General features: G+C 41.1%; 1 protein-coding gene across 2 annotated transcripts in view; it reads right to left on the bottom strand.

The window, feature by feature from the left end:
* SDCBP (syndecan binding protein) overlaps positions 1-13,187 on the bottom strand; it is a 31,902-nt gene extending 18,715 nt beyond the window's left edge. For both annotated transcript variants that reach the window (XM_082858766.1, XM_082858767.1), the window contains exon 1: positions 13,080-13,187. The gene's annotated coding sequence lies outside the window, so the exon portion shown is untranslated. The remainder of the gene's footprint in view (positions 1-13,079) is intronic.
* Positions 13,188-13,503: the final 316 nt, after the last annotated feature.

Below are 13,503 nucleotides of genomic sequence, written 5' to 3'. Positions count from 1 at the left end.
ATCTCACCACTCTTCTAAAATACAAAGGATTCCTTAATGTTTTTACTTCAAACTATTTCTTGGTCTCATTTCATCCAGTTTCTTTCCAAACATTACAACGTTCCAGCCACAAATGACTTGCCATTTCCCACCCAGGTCAAGTGTTTCTGTGTCTCCACATCTTTATAAAAGCTTTGTCTTCTTCCTGGAATATTCTCCCAGGACTTTTCTATCAAAATCTTAGTCAAGGTGACTTCTGTGAGGTCACCTTTGATGACTTCAGCCAGACATCCTTTGTTTCTCAGTTCAGCAGTTTCACTCTGCCTTTCATCACAGCTGGTTTGTGTTTAACTCTGCTACTTGAGATCAAGGCCCACATTTAATTTTTTATTTATCTAACACAACACCTTATCCTGACAGGAAACAAATGTTTATCAAATATTTCAGCCAATAGTATCAAAATTACAGTAAACAAGATATGGTTAAAACTTACTGGAAAGTTCTAACTGTCTCACCTTGCAAGTCTACCACTTTGTTGGGTTTGGTTTTTTTGGTTTTTTTTTTGTTTTTTTGCTTTGTTTTGTTTTTGCCACATCGAGCAGCTTATGGCATCTCAGTTCCCAGAACAGGGATTAAATCCAGGCCAGGGCCATGAAAGCCTGGGATCCTAACCACTAAGCCACCAGGGGACTCCCAACAAACCTACTACTTCGAACAACACTGTTAAAAGCGTTCCAGGAAAATAATAAATGTTTGTATTATTTTTCTTGAAGGACTCCATTAACTCACTTGTATGGTACATTTAAACCTTTGACCTAAAGCTAAGTGTCAAAAATACTTAGCCCTGGGGACTTCCCTGGTGGCGCAGTGGATAAGACTCCACGCTCCCTATGCAGGAGGCCCGGGTTCAATCCCTGGTCGGGGAACTAGATCCCACATGCATGCCACAACTAAGAGTTCACATGCCACAACTGGGAAGACCGCATGCCACAGCTAAGGAGCCCATGAGCCGCAACTGGGGAGCCTGCCTGCCACAACTAAGACCCAGTGCAACCAAATAAATAAATAAATATTAAAAAAAAATACTTAGCCCTTTTTGAAGAACCACAAGGCTGCTCTTGAAATCCTTTCAATTATGTTTGGAATTTCAGAATGATCAATAATGAGATTTAAGAGAATTCTGAAAATAATTCCATTACATCAGTGTGAGAATTCCCATTTTACTCTCACTTAAAACTCTATCAAACACTATGACTGTACCAACTAAAGACAAAATCTCTTTGCAGGCCTTCTCTTCAGCCGACGGAGCAATCAGTGAGAAGGGAGAGCTTACAGCTCTCGCTGCTCCTGAGATCAGTAGGCACCACACCTTTGCCATGTACTCTAATGGTCTGCTCACAACATTCCTGACAAAGTAACAACTTTGTTTCATTGGTCTAATTCCTGGAAAGAACTGGTGCTCTTCACTGACCCCTAAACCCAGGCCTGGGCCACTCTATGCTTCCGGCAACCTCCTTGCATCTCACGCCTCACTGAACGCCTCTGCCCGCCGTGGTGCAGGCCTTTAGAAAATAACCCCCCAAATCAATTACTACGAAGAGATTTCTCAGTGCTTCGAACAGTTTCAGGGTTCTTCCAGAGCAACTGAAGACAAAAAAAATTTGACTAATTCTGCCTCAGTATCAAGTTTTCCATCTGACCCTCTACCTCCTCAGGGCAATGTCAGGGTAACTTCCTCAGTCCTTAAATATGTGCACAGACCAAAGAACTCTGAAATTCAGACACTGTATGGGATATTTTGGAACACCTAGTTAACTTGCTTTCTAGCAGCAATGCTCTGATCAACAAAGTAGAAAACATGCTAGTGAAGATGTCCCGTTAATGTCACCTAAACGGCAGCACTCAACATTTCTGAGCGACTCATTCCTTCTCTCAAACCACCCACTACAACTGGCCTCCCCTTTTCAAAATGGTGTGATCGTTCAAGGTAAAACAATGTTTGTCAGCTTGTTTAGTCTGAGTTGTTTTTAAAAAATCTTGGGATGGTGAAAATTCAGGACTGCAGAACCACTGATCTTAAAAAAAACACGGTGCAACACGTCTGGTGCTCCGGTTTTTGTAGCCGCCGCCCAGGGGACAACCCCTGATCGCCTGGCTCCGGCTGCCAGCAGGGCGTACATTCACAGGTTCCCCAGGACTACAGCGCTCCTACTGACGGCTGTATGGAAGGGGCTGGACCTGTATGACAGGCTCACCTCGAAGGCAGCTTCAGGTGTGAGGAAGACCCTACCTGAGTCCCCTCCACCACCACCAAGCCAACAGTGCGCTGCATCTGTGGAGAGGACAACGGCACCATCATCTGGCTCTGTCGGCCCAAAGGTGCGGCCCAGTGATGGTCTAACTGTGGAACCCATAAAAGTTGGTGCCCCACCAGCTGGCCTACGAGAAAACAGTTCTTAACAGGTTCTCCTCCAGGGCACAGTGTAAAGACAGCAGACTGAACTGCACCCCAGACTCCCTGTAAAAGAGGTCGATTACCTTATCTTCAAAGCTGGGGCCTGTAGAGCAAGCAGGCTTGTAATTAAACACACACCCGGGGGCTATAATTCTCTCCAGAAACTGGGAGCGCCAGCAGGTACCATCTGTGCACTCTCCCTCTCTGTCCCACCCGAGGCAGCCAGCGTCTCTGGGCAAGGACCTAGTGCCAGTGTACACGTCTGCCGCCCACAGGAGGCATCCCTGGCCCTGGCGGCCACCAGTCAACAGGACTGTAGCAAACAAGCCAGTCTACTTACTGGCAGTCCTACCAGGGCTCAGTGCAGAGGGAGCAGGCAGAAATGCCTATTTCCCAATCTTCCCCTGAAACAGGTAAATTCGCACACTTTTAAAACTGCTGCCTGAGAGCGTGGCTTCCCAACGGCCTGAATCTAGGTGCTGACCGCAATCCTCCCCGTTGGGCCAGTGACAGACCTGACACACCCTCAGCTACTGGGAGCCGAAAGCAATAAAGCAGGCTGCTGGGAAAGCTGAAGGGTTATGAGACACGACCAAGAGCTGGCGCAGGGTCGAACGAGAAGGCTCATCTATGAGGCCAGTCGCGCACGACTAGGAGAGGTGGCTGTTTCATCTGAACACAGAGTCAAGGAAAACGAAGAAACAGAAGAATATGACCCAAACGAAAGACCAAGATAAAAGCTCTGTAAAAAAGACCTTAATGAAAGTGATTTGCCTGATAAAGAGGTTTAAATTACCGTCATAAAGATGCTCGCCAAGCTCGGAAGAACGATGGATGAACAAAGAATTTCAGAAGATACTGAAAATATAAGAAGGCGCCCAGTAGAAATCATAAGGCTAAAAATACAATAACTAAAAAACACAATAGAGGAGTTCAACAGCAGACTAGACAGAGCAGAATAAAGGAAGAAATGAATCTGAAGAAAGGAAGAAACAAAGCAGAAGACAGGGCAGTGTAACTCATCTGATCAGAGTAGCAAAAAGAAAAAAGAATGAAGATAGCTTAAGAGAGGTATGAGACAACATGCTAACCAACATTTGCATCGTAAGGTTCTCCGAAGGAAAGGAGAGAAAGAGACAGAAAACTTACGTGAAGAAAGTTTCCTTCACATAAGAAAGAAGAAACAGTGGCTGAAGATTTCCCTAATTTTGGGAAGGAAACAGACATCTAGATCCAGGAAGTTCAGGGAGTTCCAAAAAAGAGATGAAGATACCCACACCAATACATATTATAATTAAAATATCAAAACGAGGAGAGAATCTTAAAAAGTGACCGGAGAAAAACAACTTGTTATGTACAAGAGAACTCCCAAGAGACTCTGAGCAGATTTTTCAGCAGACACCGCAGGCCAGAAGGAAGTGGCAGGATATAAAACTCAAAGCGCTGAAAGAAAGAACTGCCGCCAAGAACACTCCACTCAGGGGGCTTCCCAGGTGGCGCAGTGGTTAAGAATCCACCTGCCAATGCACAGAACATGGGTTCGAGCCCCGGTCCGGCAAGGTCCCATATCCCGCGGAGAAACTAAGCCCGCGCACCGCAACTAGCGAGCCTGCGCGCTAGAGCTCGCGAGCCACAACCACTGAGCCCACGTGCCACAACTACTGAAGCCCACGTGCCTAGAGCCCGTGCTCCGCAACAAGAGAAGCCACCGCAAGGAGAAGCCCACGCACCGCAACAAAGACCCAACACAGCCAAACATAAATTAAATCTTTAAAAAAAAAAATACTCCACTCAGAAAAGCTGTCCTTCAGATTTGAAGGCAAGGTAAACAGTTTCTCAGACAAGCAAAAGCTAACAGAGTTCATCACCGCGAGACCAGCCTTATAAGAAATTTTATAGGGATTTAAGTTGAAACAAAAAGGTGCTAATTAGTAACAGGAAAACATAAAGTATCAATCCCAATGGTAAAAGTAAATATATTAAAAAATTCAGAGTAACCTAAAGCTGTAAACATGGTGGATTAATCACAAAGCTGGAATAAAGGTTAAACGACAAAACAAAACACAACTAACTACAACCATTTAAGGGAAACACAGATAAACGGATGTAAACTGTGACATCAAAAGTATAAACGGGGGTGGGGGATGTAAAAATGTAGTCACAAGGATGCCCACCTTGCCACTTTTATTCAACATACTCTTGGAAGTCCCAGCCAGAGCAACTAGGCAAGAGAAAGAAATAAAAGGCACCCAAATTGGAAAGGAATAAGTAAGACTGTCAGTATTTGCAGGTGAAATGCTACTAATACGTAGAAAAGCTGAAATAATCACCAAAAAACTGTTAGAACTAATAAATTCAGTAAAGCTGGAAGATACAAAACCAATACACAAAAATCTGTTGCCTTTCTATACACTAGCAATTAACTACCAGAAACAGAAATTAAGAAAACAATCCCATTTACAACTGCATCAGAGAAATAAATTTAAATAAGGAGGTGAAAGACCTGTACAGTGAAACTACAGCACACTGATGAAAGAAATGAAAGACAACACAAATAAATGGAAAGATATTCCATGCTCCTGGGCTGGAGGAATTAATATTGTTAAAATGTCCATACTATCCAAAGTAATCTAAAGATTTAATGCAATCTCTGTCAAAGTTCCAATGGCATTTTTAAAAGAAAGAAAATAAACGACCCTAAAATTTGTATGCAATCATAGAAAACCCCAATAGTCAAAGCAAACTTGAGGGAAAAAACAAAGCTAGAAGCATCACACTTTCACTTCGAACTATATTACAGAGCTATAGTAACTGAAACAGTATGATACAGCATAAAAACACACACAGACCAACAGAAGAGAATAAAGAGCCCCAAAACGAACCCACGCCATGTATGGTCAATTAATTTGTGAGAAAGGTGTCAAAAATATACAATGGGAAAAGTACATTCTCTTCAGTAAATGGGAAAACTGGACAACCACATGGAAAAGAATGAAATCTGACCCCTATCTTACACCATACACAAATATCAACTCAAAATGTATTAAAACTTGAACATAAGACCTGAAACCATAAAATTTCTAGAAGGAAACATTGGCAATGAGCCACTTGACATTAGTCTTGGTGATGACTATTTGGATTTAACACCAAAAGCAAAGGCAACAGAAGAAAAATAAACAAGTGGTACTACATCAAACTAAAAAGGTTCTGTACAGCAAAGGAAACAATAAATTGAAAAGGCAACCTACCAAATGGTAGAAAATATTTGCAAATCATGCATCTGATAAGGATTAACAGCCAAGCTAAAAAAGGAACTCATATAACTCCACAACGAAAAAAATAAAAAATACAATTAAAAAAAGGGCAGAGAATCTGAACAGACATTTTCCCAAAGAAGACATACAGATGGTCAACAGATACATGCAATGGTGTTCAACATCATCAGGGAAATGCAAATCAAAACCACAGTGAGATTATCACCTCACAGCACAGGAAACAATTGAAATGCTCTATCAGAGAAGTAATCTAAAGTACTTCCATATGGTGGTAAAGTAAAAACCTTCTTAAGGTCCTAAAACAACGTGTCTTCAGGTCCATAAGGATAACCTGGAAATCTTGTTAATAACACAGATTCTTGAGTCCTGGCCCCAGAAACTAAAAGAGTAAGTCTGGAGTAGTGTCCAGAAATCTGCCCTTTAACCCTTTGTATACCATCAGCGTCCAATGGACACAATTTTAAATTCTGAGCTTCTTTTTTCAGAAGTTCTATTTCATGACTTTTATTCTTTCTTAGACAAAAGAAAGGGAGGGAGGGATGAACTGGAAAAAAAAAATCTTTAAATAGAGTAAAATCACCCTACCTTACAAACATCACAAGGGTTCAACTGGACTCCTTTATAAATCTAAGATGCGTTATGGAATCTTAGTGAACTTATTTTTCCCATATCTTGAAACAGTTTTACTACTGTATCTAGTAATTACTTAATCATTATTCATCCGTTATTCCCAAGTATGTTAAAGAAAAAACTAAAATGACAATAGGAACAAAAAGTAGAATCATTCTTATTCATTCTAGGAATACATTATGTCATCCTTCAGTATGTGTTGCCCAAAGTACTGCATCCTCTTCCAAAAATGTATGAAGTCTGGAGACACCATCTTTGTAGCCTTTTTTTTTAAACTGTATTCTTTGAACACAGTAGAAAATATGGGATTTTTCATTTTTCACCCATGATGGCACAGAGAATAAACTGGAGGAAGACATTAGACAAATCAGAAATGAATACAAAGAAACAAATAGCTGTACTCTAGACTTTTATGATAATGAGGGAATTGATCAAAAGCAAACCTCAGACTATGAGTTTTCAGATGAAGATATCTTAATTGAAATTCCTCAAACTTAAAGATCAATGAGTAAACAATATGTCTATACTTAATTAAAAAATACAATTTTTCAGTTAGTCATACTGAAGAAAGCACTTTATCGTACAATATTTTGAAACAAGTCCCTAGATCCTGTTTAAAAGGATATTTACCATCTTCTTTCCTCTTTTATATCTATACAGCAGAACTTACTGGATTTGGTTTGTAAGTAGCCACTGACTATTCTAATTGGTATTTATAAAAGTATAAATGAAAATTCTTTGCAAATATAAGTTAGATGGTCATCCCTGCAAAATCATGAACCATGAAAGTTTGCAAAAATACTGCATTTTGACAACGCAAGTACAAAAATTACTGAACAGTAACATTAGAACCTATTAGAGATGGGTATGAAATCTAAAATCCAGTACTGTGTTTTGACAACCAAGTGCATGAAAAAAACCTAAAAGTAATGATAAGCTAAGATATATTAGAGATGTAACTGAAATCTGGAACAATATTTATAAAAAGGATATCTCCCAACTGTATGGAGGACAGTTGATGAGCAATTAGTTGCACTCAAAGATGTTGCCCGTTTCAGCTATATATACCTTCAAACCCAGGAAAACTTAGAACAAAATTTTTGGTTTCTTATGTTCAAGTTGTTATTAAAATTCTGTTTCTAGTAAAACCGTGTTTCCCTATGCCTTTATTTTCATTTCTGCAAGTTATTCATAAAATGACCTAAATTATAAAAAAATATTCACTGGACCCAGATGATAAATAGTAATGATGTTTTCTAGCACACTGTGGATTCATAAGCATTCCAGACGATTCACATATGGTGTCAAGCAACACACTGTGATAAAGTCCTAAACAGTCTTCATGGCAGTGTTTCTCAAACTTGGCTCACCACCAGATCAGAATTATTTGGGCACTAGTTAAAAATACTTTACCAAGCTGACACAGATTTCATGGAAGGACGTAGGAATTATTCTTTTAATAAATATCCCAGGAGACTATGATGATAAGCAATTGAGAAATATGGTCATATGAAGTCTACTCTAAGTACAACTTCTTTTTACCCATAAGATTCCATTTCCCACCTATTGAACTGGCAAAAATCCAAAGCTGAACAACACTCTGATAATGAGGCTTTGAGAAACACTCATACATTACTGGTAAAAGTGTAAAGTAGTATAATTTCCACAAAGAGTGAGTTTGCAATATCTACTAAAATCGTACATGCAGATACCCTCCAACCCAGCAATACCACTTCAGGTTTTAGTCTATAAATACACCTACATACAAAAAGCAACAAATGTAACATTTTACTCACTGAAGCACCAACTGTAATAGCAAAATTCTTTAAACAAAGGAGGAAGTACTAGATACACAAAATAGTAAACGAGGTCGAAAATATTATCACATTAACTGGAAAAAACAAAGCATTATTTAGTGCAGTATATAAAGTATGCTCAAATTTGTGTTAAAAGGAAGGGGGAACTTAAGGAACCAGAAAAAGAAGCACAAACTAAACCCAAAGCTAGCAGAAGTAAGGAAGTAACAGATAAATAAAAAAAAGAAAAAAATTAAGAAAAATCAATGAAAACTAAATTTAGTTCTTTAAAAAGATCAACAAAATCGACAAACCTTTAGCTAAATGGACTAGGAAATAAAAAGAGAAAACTCAACATGTTAAAATGAAAGTGGAAATACTAGCAGAGTTGCTACAGAAATAAAACATTAAGTCTCTCTACAAGAGAGCACTATAAACAACTGTACACTAAAAAATTGGATAAACTAGATGAAATGCACACATTCCTAGAAACACAAAACCTATCAAGACTAACTCAGAAAGAAATAGAAAATCTAAATAGACCCAAAACTTATAAAGAGACTGAATCAGTAATCAAAAATGTCTCAACAAGGAAAAGCCCTGAATCTGATAGCTTCATTGGTGAACTCTACTAAACACTTAAAGAAGAATACCAATCTTTCTCAAAATTTTGCAAAAAAATTGAAAAGGGGACACTTTCATTCTATGAGGACAGCATTACCCTGATACCAAAGCCAGACAAAGACACAAGAAAGCAAACTATAGACCAACACCCCTTATGAACACTGATGCAATCCTCAACAAAATACCAGCAAACAGAATTCAACAGCATGTTAAAAGGATTAGACATCTCTTAACAAATGGGATTTATTTCTGGAATACGAAGATGGTTCAACATATGAAAATTGTTCAAAGTAATACATATCAACAAAAGGAAGTGCAAAAAACACAAGATCATCTGAATTGATGTAGGAAAAGCATTTGACAAAATTCAACACCGCTTTATGATAAAAACACACAACAGAATAGGAGTAGAAGAAAACAGCTTCCACGTAATAAAAGCCATATATGCAAAACCCACAGCAAACATCATACTCAATGGTGAAAGACTGAATATTTTTCCACTAAGGTCAGGAACAAGGCAAGCATGCCCACTTTCAACACTACTCTTCAACACAGTACTGCAAGTTCTAGCCAGAGCAAGAAAAAGAAATAAAAGGCATCCAAACGGGAAAAGAAGTAAAATTATCTGTTTTCAGATATGACCTTATATGTTTAGGGTTTAAAAAACCTTAAAGACTCCACAAAAAAGCATTAAAACTAAAAAACAAATTCAGCAATGTAACAGGATACAGTCAATGCACAAAAATCAGCTGCATTTTTATACGTAAATAACAAGCAATCTGAAAAGGAAAACACAAAACCAAGTCCATTTACAATAGCATCAAAAAAAATAAACTACTTAACGAATCTAATCAAGGTAAAAAACTTGTACAACGAAAACCACAAAACACTGCTGAAAGAAACTGAAAACAATCTTAGAAACAAAACTGGAGAACTCACACTTCCTGATTTCAAAATTTACTATAAAGCTAGAGTATTCAAAATGGTAACTACTGAAGCCCGCACGCCTAGAGTCCGTGCTCTGCAACGAGAAGCCACCGCACTGAGAAGCCTGCGCACCGCAACGAAGAGTAGCCCCGGCTCGCTGCAACTAGAGAAAGCCCACGTGCAGCAACAAAGACCCAACACAGCCAAAAATTTTAAAAATTTTTTAAAAAACCAATCAAAATGGTATAGTATTAGCATAAAGACAAACATAGACCAATGGAATAGAACAGACAGCCTAAAATAAACCCTCGTATACATGGTCAAATGATTTTTGACAAGGGTGCCAAGACCATTCAATGGAAAAGACAGTCTTTTCAACAAATGGCGCTGGGAAAATTGGATATCCACATGCAAAAGAATGAAGGTGGACCCTTACCTAACACAATATATACAAAAGTTAACTCAAAATGGATCCAGGATCTAAAGGTAAGACCTAAAACAATAAAACTCTTAGAAGAAAACACAGGACAAAACATTCCTGACATTGGATTTAGCAATGGTTTCTTCGATATGACACCAAAGGCACAGGTCACAAAAGAAAAAATACATATTGGACTTAATGAAAATTTTGAAAAATTTGTGCATCAAAGGACACTATCAAGAGCGTCAACAGGCAACCCACTGAATGCGAGAAAATATTTGCAAATCATATCTGATAAGGGATTAATATCCAGAATATTTAGAGAACTCCTAGAACAACAAAAAAAACAAAATCGGCAAAGAACATGAATAGACATTTCTCCAAAAAATACAGAAGAACAGCCAAGAGGCACATGAAAGGATGCTCAACATCACTAATCATTACGGAAATGCAAATCAAAACTATGAGATCCCACCTCACAGCCACCAGAGTAACAACTATCAAAAAAAGAAAACAAGTGTTGGCGAGGAGAAATTAGAACTCTTATTCACTGTTGGCGGGAATGGAAAATGGTACAGGTGCTATAAAACACAGTATGGCAGTTCCCCCCATAATTAAAAATGGAACGCTGTATGATCCAGCAATTCCATTTCTGAGTATACACCCAAAAGAATCGAAATCTGGATCTGAAGAGGTATTTGTATACCTACATTCACAGCAGCATTATTCGCAATAGCTCAAACGTGGAAGCGACCCAAGTGTCTATCGACAGATGAACGGATGAACAAAATGTCAACACATATATATGCGCGCACACACACACCGGAACTTTATCCTACCTTAAAAATGGAAGGAAACTCTGCAACGTACTATTGATACAACATGGATGAAACCTTGAGGACATCATGCGAAGCGAAATAAGCCAAACACAAGCAAAACAAATATGTGATCCCACTTACATGAGGTACTTGCAGTATCAAAATCATAAAGACACAAAGTACAGCGATGGTTGCCAGGGGCTGGGGGGAGGACAGAATGGGGCATTACTGTTTAATGCGCAGAGACTTCCAGTGTTAAGATGAAAAGACTCAAGGGGATGGACGGTGGTGATGGCTGCACACCAATGTCAGTGTATTTAATATCTCTGAACTGTACACTTAACAATGGTTAAGATGGTAAAAATTTATGCGTACTTTACCACAATAAAAAAAAAGAAAAACAACAGAAGGGGGGAAAATATATTTATAGGTTTGTACAGGTATAAAATATCCCTGGAACGATACCTAAAAAATGCCGAACAGCTGGCTCCCACAGGAAGAGAATACGGTTGGCTAGAGGACCTTGAAGGAAGGCAATTTTACACTGTATACCCTTTTTTGCTTAAATGCTGAGCCCTGTAACTGCTTACCTCCTCAAAAACTAAATAAACGTGCAAAAAATCTTGGCAGCACTTGGAAAGAAATGAATAAATGTGAATATAACTATGACTAGATGTAACGGTTAGTTTTTTTTGGGGGGGGAATCTTTCTTTTTAGAAACTTATGGCATTTACTACCTAAAGAAGTACCTAAATCCGACAAAAAAACAGGAAAGAAAAAAGAGTTGAGTCATGCTCAATTAAAGGAACTGTTTACTGAATAGTACACTCAACCGCCAACTATTAATAAACGCTTCCTCTTTCAGTCACGATTTTCATATCCTTTCTTATAACGCCCAAACGTAACTAAAAACTAATGGTGCCAAAGTTAAATGTGAATTATAATAGAATGACTCTTTCCTGAACCTATTAAAAGACATTCCAACGCCATTGTAAAGCAATTATACTCCAATAAAGATGTAAAAAAAAAAAAAAAAAAGACATTCCATATCCTTATTTTCATTCTGCGGCACAAACTATCTGATCTATAATATTTACACACCGTTCAAAGAACAGAAGTTCGTAGAACGAAGTTGGTAACAGAGCAAATCAAAAAACAAACACACACATTTTCACCGTTTGCCCTCAACCTCAAAGAGAAAAACTTAAAAGAATGGACACGTTTTATTCCACCATTTGTATATACTGGCGATAAAGCTAACCAGGCTGGGGCTGGGTTCCCCTGTAACTTTCCTTTTTAATCAACTGCTTCTTCTTTGAAACAACTGGATGTTGTGAGATTCGTAAACCAAACGTACTTCCTAAGAGAGGTACATAATATTAAAAATAACCGGGAACGGCTGTGCAGATGATATACACAGACCAGAATAACCTAGAAATCTCCCGTTAAAAACTAGCACCTTAACAGACTCCCTGCTTAAATGAATCCGTTTTGGTAAAAAGGGAAAACTTTACCCACATCTACATGCCTCCGCCTGCCCCGTATTACAAGCGAATCCTGAAACGAAAGCTGAGAATCGCGACCCTCGAGGGAGGATTCCTGCTGAGCGCACCCTGCTGGGGGCGTTTCTCCCTTTCCTCCAACTTCTCCAGAAGCCAGCGCCCCGCGAACACCTCTCCCCCTCCCCCTCCCGAAAGGCAAGGCTTCGCCCGCGCAACGGACACCTCCTTCCTCCGTCCACGTCCCGACGTTCCAAACCATTCCGAACCGAGGAAGGCGACGCAGCCCAGCCTGGGGACGCGGCACCGGGACGGCCCGCAGCCGGCGACTCTCCCCTCACCAGCCCCGGGTAGCTCACCCGACACGAACAAAAAGGGTCGAGGCGGACGGGGACTGGGGGCGGCGGGCGTCGCCCCCGGCCGGGCCCCAGGCTCGCCCTCCACCCCCAGACGGGACCCCGAAACCCACAGGGTGGTGGGCGCTCGGAGGGCGCCGCTCGCGCAAACTTTCGCCCCGGGCCCGGCGCCGGGAAGACCGCGCAGCGGAGCCCACAGAGGGGAAGACGGCGCCGAGACGCCCTCCGTCCAGCGGTCCGGGGCCCCGCGCCCGAGACGCCGTGTGAGCGTCCCCCGTTCCCCACCCAGGGCTGCTCACCGAGGCCGCAGGGACGCACACACTGCAGCCGCCGCCGGTCACTGGCTCAGACTTCCGAGACCCAGAGAGAGGAGAACGGTGCGCGCCCGAGGACCGCCCGCGCCGCGCGTCCCCGCCTTCCGCCCGCGCCTTCCCCCCACGCCTTCCGTCTGCGCGCGCTCGGTCAGGTGACCCGCTCCCCATGGTAACGGGGCGGGGCGAGGCGTGCGCCTGCTCCGCCGCTCCCGCCCACCTGCTCCGCTCTCCAGACAGTTCCCTGCCTAACGGCCGGGGGCCCCCAGCTCACTGCTGATCATACGCCCTCACGGTCACTTAGTTCCCCATCACCTGCGACACATCGAGAGGCCCGAGAACCTACCGTTCGCCCATTTCCCAGCCAGCCCTAAACTTCCACCACACCCACGGGCTCCGCAACGTTCCTCCC

The sequence above is a fragment of the Leucopleurus acutus genome (assembly GCF_964270905.1).
Source record: "Leucopleurus acutus genome assembly, chromosome: 17".
Lineage (NCBI taxonomy): Eukaryota > Metazoa > Chordata > Mammalia > Artiodactyla > Delphinidae > Leucopleurus > Leucopleurus acutus.
The sequence above is the reverse complement of the archived record's forward strand: the minus strand, read 5'-3'. Positions and strand labels throughout refer to the sequence as shown.